Source organism: Scyliorhinus torazame, chromosome 15 (assembly GCF_047496885.1).
Source record: "Scyliorhinus torazame isolate Kashiwa2021f chromosome 15, sScyTor2.1, whole genome shotgun sequence".
Classification (NCBI taxonomy): Eukaryota; Metazoa; Chordata; class Chondrichthyes; order Carcharhiniformes; family Scyliorhinidae; genus Scyliorhinus; species Scyliorhinus torazame.
Genome location: NC_092721.1, coordinates 31,489,791 through 31,514,202, shown reverse-complemented (window position 1 = coordinate 31,514,202; position 24,412 = coordinate 31,489,791). Strand labels below are relative to the sequence as shown.

At 49.1% G+C, this 24,412-nt stretch overlaps 1 long non-coding RNA gene across 3 annotated transcripts in view; it reads left to right on the top strand.

Annotated features, from left to right (window-relative positions):
* LOC140391376 (uncharacterized) overlaps positions 1–24,412 on the top strand; it is a 59,323-nt gene that overhangs the window by 29,356 nt on the left and 5,555 nt on the right. For all 3 annotated transcript variants that reach the window (XR_011935026.1, XR_011935024.1, XR_011935025.1), the window contains one exon: positions 2,476–2,553. This is a non-coding gene — a long non-coding RNA (uncharacterized lncRNA). The remainder of the gene's footprint in view (positions 1–2,475; positions 2,554–24,412) is intronic.

Below are 24,412 nucleotides of genomic sequence, written 5' to 3'. Positions count from 1 at the left end.
GATTTTGTGAGGTGATGAGGCCAGGACTGGTCGAGCGTGATGGAGGGAAGCTTCAGAAGGTGATGGGTTGGCCAGTCGGAGCTAGCGGCGGCCAGCGTACGATCGGGTGAGCAGGGCTCACGGGAAGCTGCAGAGTGGTCCCAAGATGGCGGCCCCCTAGGTCGCGCGTGGCGGGTGGCATCGGAGATGGCATCAAAAATGGCAGCCCCCATGGGTCGCGCGTGGCAGGCGGAGTACAAGATGGCGTTAAAGATGGCGGCCCCCATGGATCGCACGTGGCGGCCAAAATCGAAGATGGCGGCGAAGGTGGCGTCCATGGGTCACACATGGTGGGTGGGGCGGCAGCTGGGGGCAGACCCGACAGGCAGCAGGCAGCGCTGCTGGGCCTAGGTGTTTTCGGGAGAGATCAGGCCGGGCAGGCTTTCGCAAAGTGGCCCTTCCTCCCACACACGTTGCAAGTCGCGTTCCGTGCAGGGCAACGTTGTCTGGGATGCTGACCCTGGCAGCAAAAGTAGCACATCGGGCTTCCGGCGCTGGTGGGCTGCTGCGTGGCACAGGCTTGCGCCACACTCGAGTCGGGTGATGGCGGCGCCCACAAGGTCCACGAGCGTGCCGCGCGGTCGGAGGTGTAGGCCTACATATTTTGGGAGGCCACCTCCAGCGAGTTTGAGAGCTGCACTGTCTCTGGGAGGCCGAGTGTACCCCATTCTAGCAATCGCTGGCGGATGTAGTTTGATTTCATGCCTGCGACATAAGTGTCCCTGACCAACAGCTCCGCGCGTTGGGTAGCCGATACCGCCTGGCAGTCACAGTTCCGGCAGAGTACCCGCAAGGCATGCGGGAATTCTGCTAGTGACTCTCCAGGGCATTGTCGTCTCGTGGCAAGAAGGTGCCTAGCATACACTTTGTTTACCAACTTTACATAGTGTCCCTTCAGCAGCATTATCACCTCCGTCTACGAGGGGGCGTCCCTGATGAGAAGAAAGACTTGCGGGCTCACCCGTGCGTGGAGGATCTGCTTCTTTTGGAGGTCAGTGAAGTCTTCGGTGAAAGATCTGAGGTACACTTCGAAGCAGCTTAGCCAGTGCTCGATTGTTGCAGTGGTGTCGGCTGCCTGTGGGTCCAGCTCCAGGCAATCAGGCTTGAGTGATGAATTCATCTTAGATGTTTAGTTTATTAAATTGATATGCCATCAATGATCACACGACGAGTGGTGAACGTAACTGAGGCTTTAATAAACTAAACGGAAAGCCTCCTGGCCTCGGATCCCGAACTGAGGAAGCGGCGGAGACTAGCCACCTTTATACCGAGCCTGAGGGAGGCGGAGCCAGCAGGCAGTAGTTTACCACATTACATATAATACAGTGGCAGTTTACCACAATACCACATATTATATACTACAGTGGTTCAAACCCAGCAGGGACAAGCCCAGGCATGTAACAGTACAACAATACAAAACAGTGGTTTACCACAGTCCCTCAGAGAAACACACAAGATTGAGGCAGGTCCAGTTCTCCTCTCATAAAAGCACCTTCCCATATTTTAAATGATAATATGTACAATGTAATGAACGGTTGGAATAATATCATTGATTAATTGTGTTTCCCTCAACGTTTTTATGAAAATAAAATTAAGGTACATTGCAAAGATATGAACTGTAGTATGCATAAAATCTACTCGAATGTTACCACTATACACACTCCAAAATTTCCTCTGAGATTAATTTGAGTGCAATTTCCCAGCAAAGTAAAATTGCTGGAACAGGAATGCTCAATTTCCCAGCAAAGTAAAACTGCTGGAACAGGAATGCTCTCCGACATGGCAAAGATTCCTTTTCAGATGTAAATTTCAAATGGTGAAAAATTCATGAAGATTGACCTTAAAGCACCTCTTGGAATAACATTTAAATGACACATTTTTCATATTTGGGACAGATTTTAAAAAAAAAATAACGAGCTGAATATTTGCATGAATCATCAAATGCAATGAAATAAAAGGCAGAGCAATGAAATAAAAGGCAGAGTATTGCCTGCAGGGGATATTTCCCACGAGTACTAAGTTGAAATTGGCCGATGATTTCATGGCCATTAATGGATTTGCATAATTACTGCCGTTTGACCACCTGAGCCTAAACTGTGGACCTTCACAAGCGACAGTCACATAATTTTTTTCTCTCAGTCGGCATTTATATTAAACTATTAAAGCAATTCCATCTTAAAATGGAAGCTGCTGAGTTTGAATTGTAGGACTGCAACAGAAAATAGGCAGTTTACGTTTAATTAGGAATTATATACACAAAGGCATTTGGAATAAGGTCTTAATTGTCATTGACACAGAAATGGCGCTGCAAGAGGAGGTCATGCAGTAGCACATTTTGGAAGGTCAGTCCAATGCTAGGAGATGGGGGTTCTCTGCTTCAGGAGATCTGGGTGGGGTGCTGATTTATAGGGAAGTAGCTTATCTTTTTCTTTGCAGATGACCTTTCCCTGTGTTCATCTCTGGCAACTGCTGACTGCTTTGTGACAAAAGGCCTCATGTTGGCTTTAGGCCTGGGTAAATAATTCCTCTTGTTTCTTCTTATTCACCTGTCGGCTTTCCCTCAAAATGAGGATCACACCCAAAGGTTGCAAGTTTTTGCCATGAGTGACCAATTCTCAATCTACATATGTTTACAGATATATAGGAGGATATCCTGTGAAGCAGTGGGATCCGTAGGGCAGGATTTACTTTCTTTCCTCTCCTCTGCTGCCACTCTGTCTCATCATTGAGACATTGGGACTCAAAGCGTACGTTTTGCTTGATGGATAGGTTGAGACCGTTTTTACAGATTGATAGCAAGCTCCGACCAATCATGAACGCCAATGCTACTGTGCCTCATGGGAATTTCGCTGTTTCTTTGAATCATTTTCTTTGCCAACATCTGGGTCAAATTTGACAACAGAGGACCTGGTGGCAAAATAATTTTCTGGCCACCCAGACACAGTATCAAGCCTATTGAAGTTGACTTTGCCTGAATGCTTGTGGAGTTGGCTTCAAGAATGACACTGGTGTTCATTCCATGATCTTCCCATTGAGTCCAGAGAATGCGAGGGAGGTGATATCTCTAGAAATCTATGTTGCTGATACATAGTCCAGCCACATTGTAGTATAAGAGAGTGGTGATGACAACCATTATGTACACAAGGACTTTTGCTGACATGCGTAAGTCTTTGTTGCCAAATGCTCACTGACATAGATTTCCTCAATATGCTAAGACAGCCAGAATCTGATTACCATTTTGGGGCCTCATTAGATTGCATTCTGCCTGAATAACAGGCACCATGTGACACAATTTCTAAGCCTCTATGTTTTTTTACAGGGAAAAACAACATTCTGACTTTCATATTTTACCAAATTGTTCGGGGATAACTTTACCAGCAATGGAAAACAATCACCTTAAAATTAAACAAAATTAGCGATATATTTCTTCCTTCAGAAGTAGGTCCTTAACAAAATGCGAGCATTGTTTTTATGATGAACAATTTCACGGAATTGAGGAACATTGCTGATGTAAAGCATACTGGGCTGTTTGTGCCTGAGACCATGAAAGGCTGTTTTCTCCTGAAGGTGGATCAGTTGTAGCATACTGTTTCCTTAATGAGTTTTGAATCCTAAATCATACTTAACAATGTTGGCTGCTGTATGCTGCTGATCATTATCTTTGCTTCTGAAAATTGTACAAGTCAATAAATTTGATGAATTATCTTAGTCTAAATGCAGATGGCCTGAGAGCCAATAATTTCCCTTTGAGAAAGAGGAATCAATCGGATAACTGTCACCCCTGTAGCATGCAACCTGACCAGCTCAAGACATTCTGCTACAACCACCCTCTCCCACACCCTCCCACACCCACCTCACCCCCTCACCACCACCCTCCCTCACCCCCACCCTCACTCCCGGCCAGAATTTACTTGCTTCCTTGCAGCAAGGTGAAGCTTGATCTCCAGGCAACAAAGGTGAAGATCTTCCCACATGTTTCAAAGGATGTACCTTAATTGCAAGACTTTCCAAAACATATCCAAGTGGAATACTCCATCCTTTCCTCTGTTCAACCATTACTGAAATGTTCTGGTCTTCCGAAAGTTATTTGATTTGGTACTACATAATATACCACACAAGTTCATCGTTGTATTTGGCATGGATGGACAGGAAATAGAGAGTCAAGATAAATGGGTCATTTGCAGTTTGGCAATTTGTCACCACAGGGCAGCTCCAGGGATCAGTACTGGGGCTTCAATTATTTACAATCTACATGAATGGTGACTTGGGATGAAGGGACCGACTCTATGGTAGGCAAAGTTGCTGATGATATAAAGATAGGTGGGAAAGCAAATTGTGAGGAGGAAACAAAAGCCATAAAAAAGATAAAGTAAGTGGGCAAATATTTGGCCGATGGAGTGTAATGTGGGAAAATGTTGGATGGTCCACTTTATTGGGAAGAATAGAAAAGCAGAATGTTATTTAAATAGAGAGAGTGTGGAATGCTGGAGTACAGAATATCTGGTTGTCATGGATCTCAAAACGTTAGCATGCAAATACCGCAGGTAATTAGGAAGACACATGGGGTGCCGGCCTTTACTGCAGGGAGAATGGAGTACAAAATAAGAAAATCTTGCTACCACTGTACAGGCATTGGTAAGCTGCACCAAGAGTACTGTGTACAGTGTTATGGGTCAGAGTTTAGAGAACCCCAAAGTGTAGCATGGAGTTCAACTGACCCACAACTTTTAATAGATTGTGGTGTGGGGAGCACACGGTGCACTCTACAGGTGTGATACAGCATAAATGGACAAGTGTTTTTTAAAACAAAACAATGTTTATCCTATCAACAGAAGTTAACCTTTTTAAAACAGCCATTGAATATCTTAACACCCATTAATTCAAAGATAACACCCAAAGACTAAGTAATCATTTCAGCTGCCCTTTTAACATCCAAAAGACTTAACCAACCTTCAAACAGAAGCACATGAGGTTACATGCAATATATATAGTGAGAAAGGGTTCAACCGTGCTGCTGCTTTTGGTTACTTCAGCTACAGCCCCTTTGTTTTCTTCATGCAGCTCACTGGAAACACACAGACACACCCAAGCTGCTCTCTCAAACTGAAACTCAAAAAGCAGAAGTATAGCTCAGCTCCCCCCACACTCTGACATCACTTCAGTAACAGGAGCGGTTCCATTTCTTAAAGGCACATTTCTTAAACACCCATTTCTTAAAGGTACTCTCACTTGACAACAGTTTTGGAGTCCTTACTTAATGAGGGATATAGTTGTATTGGGGACAATTCAGAGAAGGTTACATGGTTGATTACAAGGATGGAGAGGTTGCCTAAAGAGGAAAATTTGAGCAGGTTGGGGCTGGACTCATTGAAGTTTAGAAGAATGAGAAGTCATGTTTTTGAAACATATGCAATTCTGAGGGGGGGGGGGGGGTCCTTGGAAGATTGGATGCTGAGAGGAGGTTGTCTCTTATGGGGGAGTCCAGAAACAGGGGTTTTATAAGACCACAAAGGTGTCCATACTGAGTAGATCAAAAAAACGTAGTTTATTTACAAAAAATATTATATACATCACACAGTATATCCCAACTGGATCTGCCTTGTCGGTGCTTAACTGGCCGATTTTATATACCATACAACTAGACATTTTTTAGATTTACCCCTTAACGGGGTAGGTCGTATTCTGCAACGTTCATGGGCAAATTGTTCCCACCCCGTATGATACTTGATTGGGGGTTATAACAAGGGGACACAGTTTCAAAATAAGATGGAAATAAGGTAAAATTTATTTTTCTGACGGGCTGTTAACATTTGGAATACGCTACCCCAGATAGCAGCTGAGGTTGACTCACTAAATATATCCAAGGTTGATTGAGACAGTTTTTTGACCTACAAGCAATTCAAGAATTATGGGAGCAGGTGGGAAAATGGAGTGAAGGTGACAACCAGATCCGCCATGATCTTACTGAATGGTGGAGCAAGCTCGAGTGGCCCTGTTTCCAATTCTTGGCCGGGATTCTCTGTCCGTTCAAGGCAGTGAGATTCTCCTATCCTGCTGCAGAGAACGGGAGATTTGGCTGAGCGCAAAATTCTCCATCCTCGCTAGCAGCGGTAGCGGGGCGGACTAGCAACAGAGAATTCTGCCCCTTATGTTTTGATCTTCTTACGTGTCACGATAATTGGATAGTTGAAGTGGTAGAAATTCAGTTGGAAGGAATCAGGAGTAGGGAAGGCCCAAGGTTTCCTTGTGGAGCCTGGAGGAGCATCCTTTTGCTTTAATGCACAGAAATTAAACTAAGAAATAAATAACTTAGCTCACTAGAGCCTCTGGTGCCTCTTGGCCTGGTGGGACAGCCAAGACTGCAAACTCCCACAACCTGACACCCTGACCACTCAGACCTCAGATTAAAATTGCAAATTGGACCCCAATTAAATCACCAGAATCACTCGATCTTTATATTTGGAGCTTGGGGCGAGCTCCCTTGCTGCTTGCAATTTCAAATTACCATCAGTCATATCAGGGTGGGAAAATAGCCTCACCCTCCCACACACAGACACGCACATACACCCTCAGCTCCATATTAATTGCACTCACCACACACCCAGCCAACTTGATTGCTGCCTTTTCCCAGTTAATAGCTATTTGCAACAGTTTTATAAAATATCTGCTGCTAACAATGGTTATGTTAAATCTGAAAGTACTTTGCATGTACAGTAAAACCAGTGATATTGTGGTGCCACCAGGTTGTGAAATGTTTATTGCAATAACTAATCGACCTTTCATCAGCAATTGCAAAATAGATATGAGATAATGCTGACATAAAACATACAGTGCAAAAGGAGGCCATTCAGCCCATCGAGTCTGCACCGACCCACTTAATCCCTCACTTTCACACTATCCCCGTAACCCAATAACCTCTCCTAAACTTTTTGGTCACTAAGGGCAATTTATCATGGCCAATCCACCTAACCTGCACGTCTTTGGACTGTGGGAGGAAACGCACGCAGACGCGTGGAGAACAGGCAGACTCCACACAGACAGTGACCCAGCAGGGAATCGAACCTAGAACCCTGGGATCCTGGCGCTGTGAAGCCACAGTGCTATCCACTTGTGCTACCGTGCTGACCTTTCAATGGGTAATAGAAACGGAATATTGAGACTTTAAAACTACTCTGAAAAGATTGTGAACTTCAGCAAAGTAGATGATTTTCATAAATATTTAATTTTAAAATCACTGCAGGATGAGATAGCTATCATAAGCTTACATAATACAAGAGTCATTTGTTATCTGGTCTACAAGCCATCACCGCATGCATTTTAAAGTTACATTTATGCAAGAAAAGTTGTGATTGATATTTTTGAAACAGACCATTTAATGTGCTTTTGTTTTAAGCAGAGGCTTCATAAATTATGGAGGATGTAGAAATTATGACTTTATTTTCGGGAGTTCAGTTCAATTGCGAACTCTGCTTTTTGATGTACTTAGTGTCTTATTGTTAGTGCACTCACTATCTGCACATCCATGTCCAATCTTTTGACGAGTAAACATTAATGGGGCAGATATCATGTTGCCCGCACTCGGAAAATTGCTCACGGGAGTAAATATGTCTAAAGTTAAATAACCCATACCTGGCCTTATTGTTCCACAGATTCAGGCACCACGGGAGTGATTCAGCGGAGTTGAAATGAAGTCCCCTTTTGGTTGCATTTGGTGGGATGTTTCTTGGTGGCTGCTGTGCCCATATTCACCCCCCTATACATCGGCACTTGGCTGTTTTGGGGCCTCGGTGAGCTGATGCCACACTTTTGTTAATTTCCTGCACTGGCAAACTGAGCTTGCCGGCAGGACCAGCTCCTCGCAGATTGGGGACAGGGCAAGGTGGTACCCAGGCACTCCCCTGCACCCGAGTACCCAGTCACCTTGGTACTGTCTACTGTTTCTTTGTGGCCTACCGCATCTTCTAGGTGTTATCCCAGACAGCACATTAGAAGTGAAGATGGCTTGCTGCCTGCCCTCTGCCCTGTAATACACTTGGCAGTCATTCTACGGAGGGCCTGGGCCTTGGATGGACCTGACCGACCTTCGGGTGTTACCATATACCAGAAGACCATAAGACCATTAGCATGGTAGCATTGTGGTTAGCACAATTGCTTCACAGCTCCAGGTCCTAGGTTCGATTCCGGCTTGGGTCACTGTCTGTGCGGAGTCTGCACATCCTCCCCGTATGTGCGTGGGTTTCCTCCGGGTGCTCCGGTTTCCTCCCACAGTCCAAAGATGTGCAGGTTAGGTGGATTGGCCATGATAAATTGCCCTTAGTGTCCAAAATCGCCCTTAGTGTTGGGTTGGGTTACTGGGTTATGGGGATAAGGTGGAGGTCTTGACCTTGGGTAAGGTGCTCTTTCCAAGAGCCGGTGCAGACTCGATGGGCCGAATGGCTTCCTTCTGCGCTGTAGATTCTCTGATAGTGAGACATAGGAGCAGATTTAGGCCACTCGGTCCATCAAGTCTGCTCCGCCATTCAATCATGACTGATATTTTTCTCATCCCCATTCTCCTGCCTTCTCCCCATTACCCCTGATCCCCTGATTGATCAAAACCCTATCTATCTCTGTCTTAAAGACACTCAGTGATTTGGCCTCCACAGTTTTCTGCGGCAAAGAGTTCCACAAATTCACCACCCTCTGGCTGAAGAAATTCCTCCTCATCTCTGTTTTAAAGGATTGTCCCTTTAGTCTGAGATTGTGTCCTCTGCTTCTAGTTTTTCCTACTAACTAGTGGAAACATCCTCTTCACGTCCACTCTATCCAGGCCTCGCAGTATCTTGTAAGTTTCAATAAGATCCCCCCTCATCCTTCTAAACTGCAATGAGTACAGACCCAGAGTCCTCACCCGTTCCTCATATGACAAACTGTTCATTCCAGGGATCATTTTTGTGAGCCTCCTCTGGACCCTTTCCAAGGCCAGCACATCCTTCCTTAGATACAGGGCCCAAAACTGCTCACAATGCTCCAAATGGAGTCTGACCAGAGCCTTTTATAGCCTCAGAACTACATCTCTGGTCTTGTATTCTAGTCCTCTTGACATGAATGCTAACATTGCATTTGCCTTCCTAACTGCCGACTGAACCTGCATGTTAACCTTAAGAGAAACGTGAACAAGGACTCCCAAGTCCCTTTGTGCTTCTGACTTCCTAAGCATCTCCCTATTTAGAAAATAGCCTATGCCTCCATTTCTCCTTCCAAAGTGCATAACCTCACACTTTTCCACATTGTATTCCATCTGCCACTTCTTTGCCCACTCTCCGAGCCTGTCCAAGTCCTTCTGCAGCCCGCCTGCTTTCTCAATACTATCTGTCCCTCTGCAGATCTTTGTATCATCTGCAAACTATATATTGTGAAAAGTTGTGGACTCAGCACCAACCCATGAGGCACACCACTAGTCACCGGCTGCCATTCTGAAAAAGACCCCTTTATCCCCACTCCCTGCCTTCTACCAGTCAGCCAATCCTCTCTCCATGCCACGATCTTACCCTTAACACCATGGATTCTTATTTAGCAGTTTCCTATGAGGTACCTTGTCAAAGGCCTTCTGAAAATCTAAATAAATCACGTCCACTGGTTCTCCTTTGTCTAACTTCCTTGTTACCTCTTCAAAGAACTCTATCAGGTTTGTCAGACATGACCTCCCCTTAAAAAACTGTGCTGACTCAGTCCTATTTTATCATGCACTTCCAAGTATTCTGCGATCTCATCTTTAATAATGAACTCTAAAATCTTACCAATGACCGAAGTCAGGCTAACCGGCCAATAATTTCTCATCTTCTGCCTCCCTCCCTTCTTAAACAGTGGTGTTACATTAGCCATTTTCTAGTCCTCTGGGACCCTTCCTGTCTCCAGTGATTCCTGAAAGATCATCACCAATGCTGCCACAATCTCCTCAGCTATCTCTTTTAGACCCTGGGGTGTACTCCATCTGGTCCAGGTGATTTATCCACCTTCAGACCTTTCAGTTTCCCCAGAACCTTCTCCTTAGTAATGGCCACTGCACTCACCTCTGCGCCCTGATTCTCCTGGAGTTCCGGCATCCCACTGGTGTCTTCCACCGTGAAGACTGATATAAAGTAACTGATGCGTGATCAATTAAACTCAAAGATGAGGTTGTATCATAACTGAAGGCTTTAATAGACTAGATCTGTTCCCCAGCAGCTTCGGTACAGAATGAGGGCTGCTGGGACGGCACCTGTTCTTATACCCCGCCTGTCAGGGCGGAGCCACATACCAAACAGCCAATGGTAAGCTGCTAGGCTTACCCAATGGTCTACAGCCTCTCGGGTACTGCAATACCTGATACTACCACAGTAACTATTCAGTTCCTCTGCCATTTCTTTTACAATTGACAACATATTAGCCTGTTCTATCCGCTGCCCAGTAGATGTGCCAGGGTTAGGTGGTGGGGGATTCGGAAGCACTGAGCTGTTTGCCGGCATTGGCCCCATAATGTCCCACTCGCTCGGGGTTCTCGCTGCCCCCACGGTACTCCATGGGACGAAGGGGAGGCCGGAGGCACCACTGACACCTGGCACAACCAGTGCTGGAGACTCTCCCTTGTCTGAACCATGGCCTCCTTGCCCTCAGCCATGGCGCACAGACTGGGTCATGTCCCTCATAGCCTATGTTGCATCCCTCACTGCCTCAGTCATGTTCCTCGGTGCCTGTGACATGACCCTCTGTGACTGGCAAAGGTCAGTCAGTGCTCGGCAATGCTCTCGATGCCCTCGACCATGACCCTTTGTGAATGGGCCAAACTCTGGTGCGCCGCAGTAATATCCATCTGCACTTGGAGCATGTCCACCTGTGACTGGGTACTCCTGTCCTGTGCATTGTCCATGGACAGCACAGTGTGCCCCAAACCTCTGTTAGCCTGGGTGCCATGCATTGTCGGCAACATTTCCTACACCTAGGGCAGCACGGTGGAGCAGTGGGTTAGCCCTGCTGTCTCACGGCGCCGAGGTCCCAGGTTCGATCCCGGCGCTGGGTCACTGTCCGTGCGGAGTTTGCACATTCGCCCTGTGTTTACGTGGGTTCGCCCCCACAACCAAAAGATGTGCAGGATAGGTGGATTGGCCACGCTAAATTACCACTTAATTTGAAAAAAATGAATTGGGTATTCTAAATTTATTTTAAAAAACATCTCCTGCATCTGAAGGTAGCTGAACTTGCAGGTACTGGAAAGTTGCTGACACCGCCTCTTGTAGATTCACGTTCTGCATCTACATCTGCACCAGTGACAGGATCAAATTTGTCAATATATGTCATGGGGCAGCTGTTCCTTGGGATAGGGAAGCCTTCCAACCGTCCACTCCCTTGGGAGTGCCTGCCTCCACCTGATGTGCTGCAGCATGCGTATGTGGTGCTCATACCCTGGAATTTGGGGAGGACCCATTTTATTTTTCCTTCTCAAACTCGATGAATTCCGCCTGAAGCACTAACGATTGAATGTTTGCCTGTGACAAGTGATATCGGTGCTGCAAAACGCTGAAGCGAATGGTGCAATCCCATTGGACCAGCGTCCCCTCCAACGTCCATGACGTGCCTGTTAAAAAAAGTTGCACAGCTCGATCACATGAGCGTTGTTTCAGATAGTGTTTGGATGACAGCATGCAAACATAGCTTTTGTGGTAACCTGACAGTGTCTAGTTTTTAGCCCGATTAAATTAGACATTTTAAATTATAAAATTGGGAACTTTAGTCAAACTGCAGTCAAGCCTCAGGTAGGCTGTGGGGAATTCAGACTTCACCAAAGTCAAAGGCAAAACCCACAGACCAACTGCCAGAAACATGCCTGAAACAAACCTGTCCATCACCCATTAGGAGATCATCGTACCCTATTGATATGCACCAGTCTATTGTCAGTAGCTCAGATCGAGCCAGACTGTCGGGCACCCAGCGTTTCTGCTGTTACCTTATGTGGGAAAAGTTTATGCGCAGCCGACACCACCAGAGATGGGACACCTGGGGTGGGCTCAGGTGTCCTGCCAAATGGTCACCACCCGGACCATTGGGTGTTGAGACCCCCTCCAGAGGCATTATTAGCAGAAAGCCGGAGGAAATGGCAAAAGGAAGCAAAGGGAAGGGACGTAGGATAAAAACAGGCACCCAAGGCACATCAGCAGCAAAGACTCCAGGCAAAGGCAATCAAGACATCTGAGAGTGAAGGAAGGAAGCAAGAAGCTGCCAACAAGATTCACGTTTGTGATGACGGACCAGAGGGACCCGAGAATCGGACCCACAGTCCAATCAAACCATCTTTGTGGCAGTATAAACGAATCTTGGGTGTTTCCAGGATTATATATTTTGGGTTAATTTACGGGTTAATTGTGAGTTTAATAAAGATTGTGAAATTTATACTTGTGTTTGTTCTTTGTTTTCCTTGCTATTAAAAGACACCGAGGTAAAACTTTTGAGTAAGTGAACTGGTTGAAAGTATCTGAATTGGACACTTTGAACCTGCCGAAAGTTAAAATCATCACTGCAGTGACCATCTGTGAATATAGGAAGGAGTTTTGTAATCTTCACAAAATTGAATGCCCCCCGAGCCCTACATTATCTTCCAGAAATGACATTTGTGATATCCTGCTTGGAAACAGATAAAGAACAGCAGCAAAGAACAACATGCCTTGCCTGATCTGGTGTTTTGCGGAAAGAAAGCAATGCTGCACATTTGTGTACATAATGCTCGTGTTCAGAATTGTGGAAAATTATGATTAAAAAATGAAATTAGGTTGAAAGAAAACAAAATGGAAATGTCTGAAGAGATGTTGAGATGCAAATTAGCAGATCAGTGAGAAAAGCAAGTGTATACCTTAGTGACTAGAGGAAAATAATGGGTGTATAGAAAAGGTAACTTCAAAGTGGAGAGATAAGGAAATTGACACATAATAAATGCGAAACGCCGGCTTCACAGGGTGGATAGCATCAATGGGAAAAATGGTACATCCATCGCAAAATGGCTGGAGATAAAGAGACAAAAACAAACACAACTGCCATCGGCCCCACCCAGCTGCATAAACAGTCTCCCGAAAACAAGCTATTGCTGAACAGGAGAGGGAGGGGGGAGATCCAGTTGTTGTGGTCCATGTTGGTACCAACAACATAGGCAAGTCTAGGAAAGAGGACCTGTTTAGAGATTATAAAGAGCTAGGATTCAAATTAAAAAACAGGTCCTCAAGGGTCATAATCTCCGGATTACTGCCCGAGCCACGTGCAAATTGGCATAGGGAGGCAAGAATAAGGGAAGTTAACACGTGGCTGAAAGAGTGGTGTGGGAACGAGGGGTTCCTTTTCATGGGACACTGGCATCAGTTTTGGGACAGGGGGACCTATACCGTTGGGATGGTCTCCACCTGAACCGAGGTGGGACCAGTGTTCTGGCGAAAAGAGTAAATAGGGTGGTCAATAGAACTTTAAACTAAAGATTGGGGGGAAGCGAAAGTCAGGGAACCAAGAGGTGAAGTAATCAGTGGGAAGCGTAGCTGCTTAGGTATACAAAAAAGCACAAAAAGACAAAACTCAGGAGAGGTTACGATCGTCCCCATCTCACAAAATATGACACAGTGTATGGAAAGGCTCAGTAAACCAAGGTCCACCACACTAAGAAAACAAAAAGGGACGGTCAATAAAGAATTAAAGGTGCTATATTTAAATGCACGCAGTGTACGGAACACGGTAGATGAGCTTGTAGCCCAGATTGTGACTGGCAGGTATGATGTGGTAGGCATCACAGAGACATGGTTGCAGGGGGTTCAGGACTGGCATTTAAACATCCAGGGATTCACAACCTATCGAAAAGACAGGGAGGTGGGCAGAGGGGGCGGTGTTGCTTTGTTAATTAGGAATGAAATTAAATCAATAGCACTAAACGACATAGGGTCAGATGATGTGGAGTTTGTGTGTGTAGAGTTGAGGAACCACAAAGGAAAAAAAACCATAATGGGAGTTATGTACAGGCCTCCTAACAGTGGTCAGGACCGGGGGCATAAAATGCACCACGAAATAGAAAGTGCATGTCAGAAAGGCAAGGTCACAGTGATCATGGGGGGACTTCAATATGCAGGTGGACTGGGTAAATAATGCTGCCAGTGGACCCAAGGAAAGGGAATTCATTGAATGTTTACAGGAGGGCTTTTTGGAACAGCTTGTGATGGAGCCCACGAGGGAACAGGCCATACTGGACTTAGTGTTATGTAATGAGCCAGACTTGATTAAAGATCTTAAAGTAAGGGAGCACTTAGGAGGCAGTGATCATAATATGGTAGAATTCAATCTCCAATTTGAAAGAAAGAAGGTAGAATCAGATGTAAAGCTGTTACAGTTAAATAAAGGTAACTACAGGGGCATGAGGGAGGAACTGACGAAAATCGACTGGGAGCAGAGCCTAGTGGGAAAGACAGTAGAACAGCAATGGCAGGAGTTTCTGGGAGTAATTGAGGACACAGTACAGAGGTTCATCCCAAAGAAAAGAAAGGTTATCAGAGGGGGAATTAGGCAGCCATGGCTGACAAAGGAAGTTAGGGAATGCATCAAAGCAAAAGAGAAAGCCTATAATGTGGCAAAGAGTAGTGGGAAGTCAGAAGATTGGGAAGGCTACAAAAACAAACAGAGGATAATAAAGAGAGAAATAAGGAAAGAGAGGATCAAATATGAAGGTAGGCTAGCCAGTAACATTAGGAATGATAGTAAAAGTTTCTTTAAATACATTAAAAACAAACGGGAGGCAAAAGTTGACATTGGGCCGCTCCAAAATGACGCTGGTAATCTAGTGATGGGAGACAAGGAAATAGCTGAGGAACTAAATAAGTACTTTGCGTCAGTCTTCACAGTAGAAGACATGAGTAATATCCCAACAATTCCGGAGAGTCAGGGGGCAGAGTTGAATATGGTAGCCATCACAAAGGAGAAAGTGCGAGAGAAACTAAGAGGTCTAAAAATTGATAAATCTCCGGGCCTAGATGTGCTACAGCCTAGAGTTCTAAAGGAGATAGCTGAAGAAATAGTGGAGGCGTTAGTTATGACCTTTCAAAAGTCACTGGAGTCAGGGAAAGTCCCAGAGGATTGGAAAATCGCTGTTGTAACCCCCCTGTTCAAGAAGGGAACAAGGAAAAAGATGGAAAATTATAGGCCAATTAGCCTAACCTCGGTTGTTGGCAAGATTCTAGAATCCATTGTTAAGGATGAGATTTCTAAATTCTTGGAAGTGCAGGGTCGAATTAGGACAAGTCAGCATGGATTTAGTAGGGGGAGGTCGTGCCTGACAAACCTGTTAGAGTTCATTGAAGAGATAACAAATAGGTTAGACCAAGGAGAGCCAATGGATGTTATCTATCTTGACTTCCAAAAGGCCTTTGATAAGGTGCCTCACGGGAGACTGCTGAGTAAAATAAGGACCCATGGTATTCGAGGCAAGGTACTAACTTGGATTGACGATTGGCTGTCAGGCAGAGAGTTGGGATAAAAGGTTCTTTTTCGGAATGGCAACCGGTGACGAGTGGTGTCCCGCAGGGTTCAGTGTTGGGGCCACAGCTGTTCTCTTTATATATTAACAATCTAGATGATGGGGCTGGGGGCATTCTGGCTAAGTTTGCCGATGATACAAAGATAGGTGGAGGGGCAGGTAGTATGGAGGAGGTGGGGAGGCTCCAGAAAGATTTAGACAGTTGAGGAGAGTGGTCCAAGAAATGGCTGATGAAATTCAACGTGGGCAATTGCGAGGTCTTGCACTTTGGAAAAAAGAATAGAGGCATGGACTATTTTCTAAACGGTGACAAAATTCATAATGCTGAAGTGCAAAGGGACTTGGGAGTCCTAGTCCAGGATTCTCTAAAGGTAAACTTGCAGGTTGAGTCCGTAATTAAGAAAGTAAATGCAATGTTGTCATTCATCTCAAGAGGCTTGGAATATAAAAGCAGGTATGTACTTCTGAAACTTTATAAAGCATTAGTTAGGCCCCATTTAGAATACTGTGAGCAATTTTGGGTCCCACACCTCAGGAAGGACATACTGGCACTGGAGCGGGTCCAGCGGAGATTCACACGGATGATCCCAGGAATGGTAGGCCTAACATACGATGACCGTCTGAGGATCCTGGGATTATATTCATTGGGGTTTAGGAGGTTGAGGGGAGATCTAATAGAAACTTACAAGGTAATGAATGGCTTAGATAGAGTGGATGTAGGGAAGTTGTTTCCATTAGCAGGGGAGACTAAGACCCGGGGGCACAGCCTTAGAATAAAAGGGAGTCACTTTAGAACAGAGATGAGGAGAAATTTCTTCAGCCAGAGAGTGGTGGGTCTGTGGAATTCATTACCACAGAGGGCGGTGGAGGCCGGGACGTTGAGTGTCTTTAAGACAGAAGTTGATAAATTCTTGATTTCTCGAGGAATTAAGGGCTATGGAGAGAGAGTGGGTAAATGGAGGTGAAATCAGCCATGATTGAATGGTGGAGTGGACTCGATGGGCCGAATGGCCTTACTTCCGCTCCTATGTCTTATGGTCTTATGGTCTTATGGACGGACTTTCCCACTCTGGGATACCAAGCCCCTGTCTTGCCCACCCTTCTTCACAAAGGCTGGGTGAGGCATAAAGAGTGAAAGCTCCCCGCCCACTCTGCCTCCCCCGCACCCCCCCAGATGCATCAGCGTGGAGAAACTGTGGTGAACCTCGAACCTTTTTCAGGCACTAGCTGCCATGAATGAGGTGTTCAAAGGGACAATTAAAAGGTAAGTGGTTCAGAGAATTCAGTTGGTGGGGGGGAGGGGGTTTGGTTCGGGTCAGGTTGGATGGGAAGAGAGAGGGGGTCGTCGGGCAGGTGGTAGGGTGGGGTTCAGTCTGGAAGGGGGTTAGTCTGGGAAGGGGGGGGTCATACTGGATGGAATGGGAGTTCAGTGTGGCGGCTGCGGACTCATTCAGTCCCAGTGGTGCCGGGTGGGGCGGATCACACCTATCTGGGGTGGAGTGGAGTTTGTACAGAAAGGGGGGTGGTGGTCAGTGTGGGAGAAGGGGGGGGCAGGTCAGTCCGGGAAGTGGGGTCAGTGTGGGGAAAGGGGGTCATGTAAGTCCGGGAAGTGGGGGTCAGTGTGGGGAAAGGGGGGGCATGTCAGTTTGGGAAGTGGGGGGAGGGGTCTGTCTGGTGGGGGGTATCAGTCTGGGAGGATGGGGGGATAAGTCCAGCAGAGGCTGTCAGTCTTTGGAGAGGGTCAGACCAGGAGAGGAGGGGTTCAGCCTGGTTGGGGTGGGAGGGATCAGTGAGGAAGAGGTGGGTGTCAGTCCAGGGGAGGGGAGTGTCAGTCTATTCTGGGGTCAGACCAGGGGGTCAATCTGGGAAGGGGGCGGTCAGCCCTTTGGGGTGGTGGGGGGGGTGGTCAGACTCAGAGAGGAGCATTCATTCTCGCAGGGGGAATGGTTCAGTACAGAAGGGGGGGAGCTATCCAGGAGGGTGTCCATCCATTGGGCTGTTCAGACCAGGAGATGGGGTGGAGTCAGTCTGGGGTGAGGGGGGGGGGGTCAGGCCGGGAGGTGGGGGCATCATTCCGGGAGTGGGGGGTTTCATTCTTGGGTGAGTACGGTCATTCCTGATGGGGAGGGTCAGTCCGGGAGGAGTTGACTTCAGTTCAAGGGGCCTCAGTCCAGTGGTTGACGGGGGTCAGTCCCAGTGTGTCTCAATGCGAGGGGTGGGGGTCAATCCGAGTGCGGTGGGGCCAGTCTGGGAGGGCGTAGGTTAGCCCAGGAGGGGGGTGGGTTTCAGTCTGGGATGGGGCATGTTTTGAGTGGGAAAGAGCGTTGTCAGGTCAGGCTAGGGGTTAGGGGTTGGTTCTGGAAGTTGGGGCTCGGTTCAGGTCAAGGTTGGGGATGGTGTGATGGGTCCCCTCTGGACATACAACCCTATGTATGGGGAGTGTCCCGTGTGAAGCCAGGTCTTGGTTTTTTAAATAGTTACTCTGGGGTTTGAAGTAATTTTTTTCCCCCCCTCTAACTCAGAGAACTATCAGGGTAAAACTGGCATTCCATCCAAAATTAGTGATTTAAATTGTTGCTGTTGGATGGTTCCCAGTCCAGTGCAATTATCCAAAGGAACTTCTGCTGAGCAATTGCTGGGTAATCCCTTACGTGGGCACTTCCTACAGGGATTCCCCAGTGCGGTGCCCCCTAAATGCGACTAACAAACCAGGAAGTTATGGGCCACAGTGTTGGATGTTGTTGGGAACCAAGGGGCTTCTCATAGTTGAGGGAATGTAGCTAGTTGGAACCAAGAGGTAATTTCCTGTAAGACTGTCTGTGTAGCCATCTGCATATTTACGTGTTGTAGTGTTTTATAGTCCTTGTAGTGTTCCCTTTTATTTTAAGTTAATAAATATTCTTTATCAATTGTTCACAAAATGACTGAACTCCCGAGTTCACATATTGCTCTCACAGTATGCCAGGTTGAAAATATATCCCACATACACCATTCTGGATTTTGGGATACTCCTGCATTTAAGATCAGCGGGGTTCTTAACGACTTGTCAAGTACTGTTCTTTTTTTTTTTACAAATAATTTTTAAAAAAATTTTTTATTAAGGTTTTCATAAAATATCAATAACAAAATGAAAAAGGAACCCAACAGGGTTAAGTACAAAACACAGTCTAGAAAAGCAACCCTCCATACCCCCCGGTACATAAATAATAAATTAACATTGACACCCCAACTTAACACAACAGGTATTTCCACCCCCTCAGACCCTCCAGTGTAAATAACAAAAATAAAAATAAAGTAAAGTAAACCCCCCCCACCCCCCCACCCCCGCGCCGCCCCCCCCCCCACCCCCCCGCCGAGTTGCTGCTGCCATTGAACAATGTCTACCGTTCTGCCAGGAAGTCTAAAAATGGTTGCCACCGCCTAAATAACCCTTGTACCGACCCTCTCAAGGCGAATTTCACCCTCACCAACTTAATAAATGCCGCCATATCGTTGGTCCAGGATTCCACGCTTGGGGGCCTCACATCCTTCCACTGAAGAAGAATCCTTTGCCGGGCTACCAGGGACGCAAAGGCCAGAATACCGGCCTCTTTCACCTCCTGCACTCCCGGCTCCTCTGCCACCCCAAATATTGCGAGCCCCAGCCCGGTTTGACCCTGAATCCTACCACCCTCGACACCGCCCTCGCTACGTCCTTCCAAAATTCCTCCAGCACTGGGCACGCCCAGAACATATGGGTGTGATTTGCTGGGCTCCCTGAGCACCTAACATACCTGTCCTCACCCCAAAAAAACCAGTTCATCCTTATCCCGGTCATGTGTGCCCTTTGTGCAGCACTTTAAACTGTATGAGGCTGAGCCTCGCGCACGAAGATGAAGAGTTCACCCTCCCTAGGGCATCTGTCCACGTCCCTTCCTCAATCTCCTCTCCCAACCCCTCCTCCCACTTGCCTTTCACCTCCACCACCGAGGCCTCCTCCTCCTCCTGCATCACCTGGTAAGTTTCCGAGATCTTTCCCCACTCAAACCCACCCCCCCGAGAGCACCCTGTCCTGTACTGTGTGTGGCAGCAGCCGTGGTAATTCCACCACCTGCCACCTGGCAAACGCCCTTGCCTGTAAGTAGCTGAAGATGTTCCCCGGGGGGGAGCCCGTACTTCTCCTCCAGCTCACCCAGGCTCGCGAACTTCCCGTCCACAAACAGGTCCCCCAACCTTCGTATCCCTGCCCTGTGCCACCCCGAAAACCCTCCATCTGTTCTCCCTGGGATGAACCGGTGGTTCCCCCATATTGGGGTCCACACCGAGGCCCCAGCTTCCCCCATGTGCCGCCTCCACTGTCCCCAGATTTTGAGGGCAGCCGCCACCACCGGGCTCGTGGTATACCTCCTTGGAGGGAACGGCAGTGGCGCCTTTGCCAGCGCCCCCAGACTCGTACCCACACACGACGCTGTCTCCAACCTGTTCCATGCAGCCCCCTCCCCCTCCATCACCCACTTGCGCACCATTGTCGCATTGGCGGCCCAGAAGTACCCACAGAGGTTGGGCAGCGCCAGCCCCCCCCTATCTCTACTCCGCTCCAGGAACACCCTTCTCACCCTCGGAGTCCCTCGCGCCCACACAAACCCCATTATACTCCTGTTGACCCGCCTAAAAAAGGCCTTCGGGATAAACACGGGGAGGCACTGGAACAGGAACAAAAACCTTGGGAGCACCGTCATCTTGACTGACTGGACCCTACCCCCCAAGGACAGCGACAACGCATCCCACCTCTTGAACTCCTCCTCCATTTGCTCCACCAGCCTTGTGAAATGAAGCCTATGCAGGGCCCCCCAGCTCCTGGCCACCTGGACCCCCAAATACCTGAAGCTCCTCTCCGCCTTTTTTAATGGGAGCCTGCCAATCCCCCTCTCCTGGTCCCCTGGGTGAACCACGAACAGCTCACTCTTCCCCATGTTGAGCTTGTACCCTGAGAAATCCCCAAATTCCCTCAGGATCCTCATTACCTCCGGCATTTCCCCCACCGGGTCCGCCACATATAGCAGCAAGTCGCCGCATAGAGCGACACCCTATGCTCCTCCCCACCCCGCACCTACCCTCTCCAGTTCCTCGACTCCCTCAGTGCCATAGCCAGGGTTTCAATCGCCAGTGCGAAGAGCAGGGGGGACAGGGGACACCCCGGCCTTGTCCCTCGGTGCAAACAAAAGTACTCGGACCTCCTCCTGTTTGTGGCCACATTTGCCAACGGGACCTCATACAACAGCCTAACCCACCTGACAAACCCCTCCCCAAACCCAAACCTCTTCAGCACCTCCCACAGGTACCCCCACTCTACCCTATCGAAGGCTTTCTCAGCGTCCATCGCCACCACTATCTCCGCCTCCCCCTCCCTCGCCGGCATCATGATAACGTTCAAAAGCTTCCGCACATTCGCGTTCAACTGCCTCCCCTTCACGAACCCCGTCTGGTCTTCATGGATCATCTGCTGCACACAATCCTCAATCCTCGTGGCTAAGACCTTCGCCAGCACCTTACCTTCTACGTTTAGCAACAAAATCGGACTGTAAGACCCACACTGCAGGGGAACCTTGTCCCGCTTCAGGATCAAGGAGATCAGTGCCCGGGACATCGTTGGGGCAAAGCACCCCCCTCCGTCCCTTGCCTCATTGAAGGTCCTAACTAGCAACGGGCCCAACAGGTCCATATATTTTTTGTAGAATTCGACCGGGAAACCGTCCGGCCCCGGTGCCTTCCCCGCCTGCATGCACCCTATCCCTTTGGTCAGCTTCTCCAGTCCAATCGGGGCCCCCAATCCCGCCACGAGTCCCTCCTCCACCTTCGGAAACCTCAATTGGTCCAGGAAGCGGCCCATCCCTCCCTCCTCCAGTGGGGGCTCGGACTGGTACAATTCCTCATAGAAGTCCCTGAAGACCCCATTGATGCCAACCCCACTCCGCACCACACTCCCTCCCCTGTCCTTAACTCCCCCGGTCTCCCTAGCTGCGTCCCGCTTCCGAAGCTGATGCGCCAGGATCTGGCTTGCCTTTTCCCCATACTCGTAAATCACCCCCTGGGCCTTCCTCCACTGCACCTCCGCCTTCCTGGTGGTCACCAGGTCGAATTCGGCCTGGAGGCTGCGACTGTTCCTCAACAATCTTTCCTCGGGCACCTCCGCATACCTCCTGTCTACCCTCACCATCTCCCCCACCAGCCTCTCCCTCTCCCCCCGCTCCCTCCTCTCCTTGTGGGCCCTAAGGGAGATCAGCTCTCAACTAACCACCGCCTTCAGCGCCTCCCATACCATCCCCACTCGGACCTCCCCGTTATCGTTGGCCTCCAGGTACCTCTCTATACTTCCTCGGACCCGCTCGCTCACCTCCTCGTCCGCCATCAACCCCATCTCCAAGCGCCATAACGGGCGCTGTTCACTCTCCTCCCCCAGCTCTACGTCCACCCAAGTGGGGCGTGGTCCGAAATGGCTATCGCCAAGAACTCGGTGTCCTCTACTCTCGCTATCAGCGCCCTGCTCAAAATAAAAAAGTCGATTCGGGAATAAGCCTTATGGGCATGTGAGAAGAATGAAAATCCGCACTCTATCCGCCGCCCGTCCTAGACCTGGATTGATCCAGTGCCGGATCCAGCACCGTGTTAAAGTTTCCCCCCATTATCAGGCACACCCACTTCCAAGTCTGGGATTCGACCCAACATGCGCCGCATTAAACCCGCATCGTCCCAATTCGGGGCATACACATTGACCAGTACCACCCTCTCTCCCTGCAGCTTACCACTTACCATTACGTACCGACTGCCATTGTCTGCCACAATGCTCGACGCCTCGAACGCCACCTTCTTTCCCACCAAGATCGCCACCCCTCGATTTTAGGCATCCAGCCCCAAATGAAACACCTGACCTCCCCACCCTTTCCTCAATCTTACCTGCTCTGCCACCTTCAGGTGTGTCTCCTGGAGCATAACCACATCCGCCTTCAGTCCCTTCAGGTGCGTGAACACGCGGGCCCGCTTGACCAGCCCATTCAGTCCCCTTACATTCCAGGTTATCAGCCGGATCAGGGGGCCACCCACCCCCCTCCCCCGCCGACTAGCCATAACCCCTCCTCGGCCAGCCACACGCCCGCACCCCACGCCCGGCCCGTTCCCCATGGCGGCAGACCTCCGTCTCGACCCCCCCCCCCACTCGCTCCAGCTCCCCCTTGACCATAGCAGCAGCAACTCGATTCCCCCACCCCACCCCACCCCCCCCCCACCCCCCACCCCCCACCCCACCCCCCACCCACCACCCGCTAGGACCCATCCTGGATGTATTACTCCCCCCATTGCACTTCCGCAAGTCAGCTGATTCCTGCTGACCCCGGCTACTCCCGCCTCTCCTTCGAATCCTCCCATTGTGTGACACACCCTCCTGTTCCGTTCCCCATCCACAGGCTCTCCCCCTCCCCCTTCCATCCTAAGTGCGGGAAACAACTCTCGCTTCCCTTCCCCCGGCCCCGCCCCCTCCAGTCTTTAGCGCGGGAAAAAGCCCGCGCTTTCCGCCTACCCGGCCGCGCCACCTCTGCCGCAGCTCCTTTTATAGGCCCAGTCCTTTCACGCCCGACTCGGGCCTCCCCCTCCCCCACGGGGCTCCATCTCACCGCCAGCCATCCACCCCTTTTCCCTTTGCTTACCCCCTCCAAGAGCCCCCCCCCGACCAACCCAACCAGAACAGTGCCCAACCAACCCTAACCACCCTCACCGATCAGAAAGAGAAAAACACAAAAGAAAAAAAAGAAACCAAGAGCAAAGGACCCCCTCCAAAAGTAACATATCAACCGCAGTCCCCAAACGCCCATCCCGACCCTCAATCTGTGCCCAACTTCTCGGCCTGAACAAAGGATCACGCCTCCTCCGGAGACTCAAAATAATGGTGCCGGTCCTTGTAGGTGACCCACAGTCGCGCCGGCTGCAACATGCCAAACTTCACCCCCTTCCTGTGCAGCACCGCCTTCGCTCGATTGTACCCGGCCCTCCTCTTCGCCACCTCCGCACTCCAGTCCTGGTATATTCGAACCTCCGCGTTCTCCCACCTGCTGCTCCTCTCCTTCTTGGCCCACCTGAGCACACACTCCCGATCAGCGAACCGATGAAACCGCACCAGCACCGCCCGCGGAGGCTCGTTAGCCTTGGGCCTTCTCGCCAGCACTCTATGGGCCCCTTCCAGCTCCAGGGGCCCCTGGGAGGACCCCAGTCCCATCAGCGAGTTCAACATGGTGACCACATAGGCCCCCACGTCCGGCCCCTCCGGGAGGCCCAGAATCCGCAGATTCTTCTGCCTCGACCGATTCTCCATCTCCTCGAACCGCTCCTGCCATTTCTTGTGGAGCGCCTCGTGCGCATCCACCTTTACCGCCAGGCCTAAGATCTCGTCCTCGTTGTCGGAGATCTTTTGTCGGGCCTCGCCGTCTGTGTCTCCAGCAGCTTACCAATAGAAGCCTTCATCGGCTCAAGCAGGTCCGCTTTAATCTCTCTGATGCAGTGCTGAATACCCTCCTGTTGCTCCTGCGCCCACTGCATCCACGCTGCCTGGTCTCCACCCACCGCCATTTTGTTCTTCTTCCCTCGCACCTTCTTCGGGTCCACCACCACCTTTTTAGTCGCCCCGCTCCTGGTAAAAGCCATATACTGTCGGGGAATTGTTGTAATCTCCTTCCCACACCGGGAAACGTAGAAAAAGTTCCGTTGGGGGCCCTGAAAAGAGCCCAAAAGTCCGTTTTTGTGGGAGCCGCCGAATGTGCGACTTAGATCTGCATAGATGCAACCAGAAGTCCTCGTCAAGTACTGTTCTGGCTGACAAGTAACAAAAAAACACAA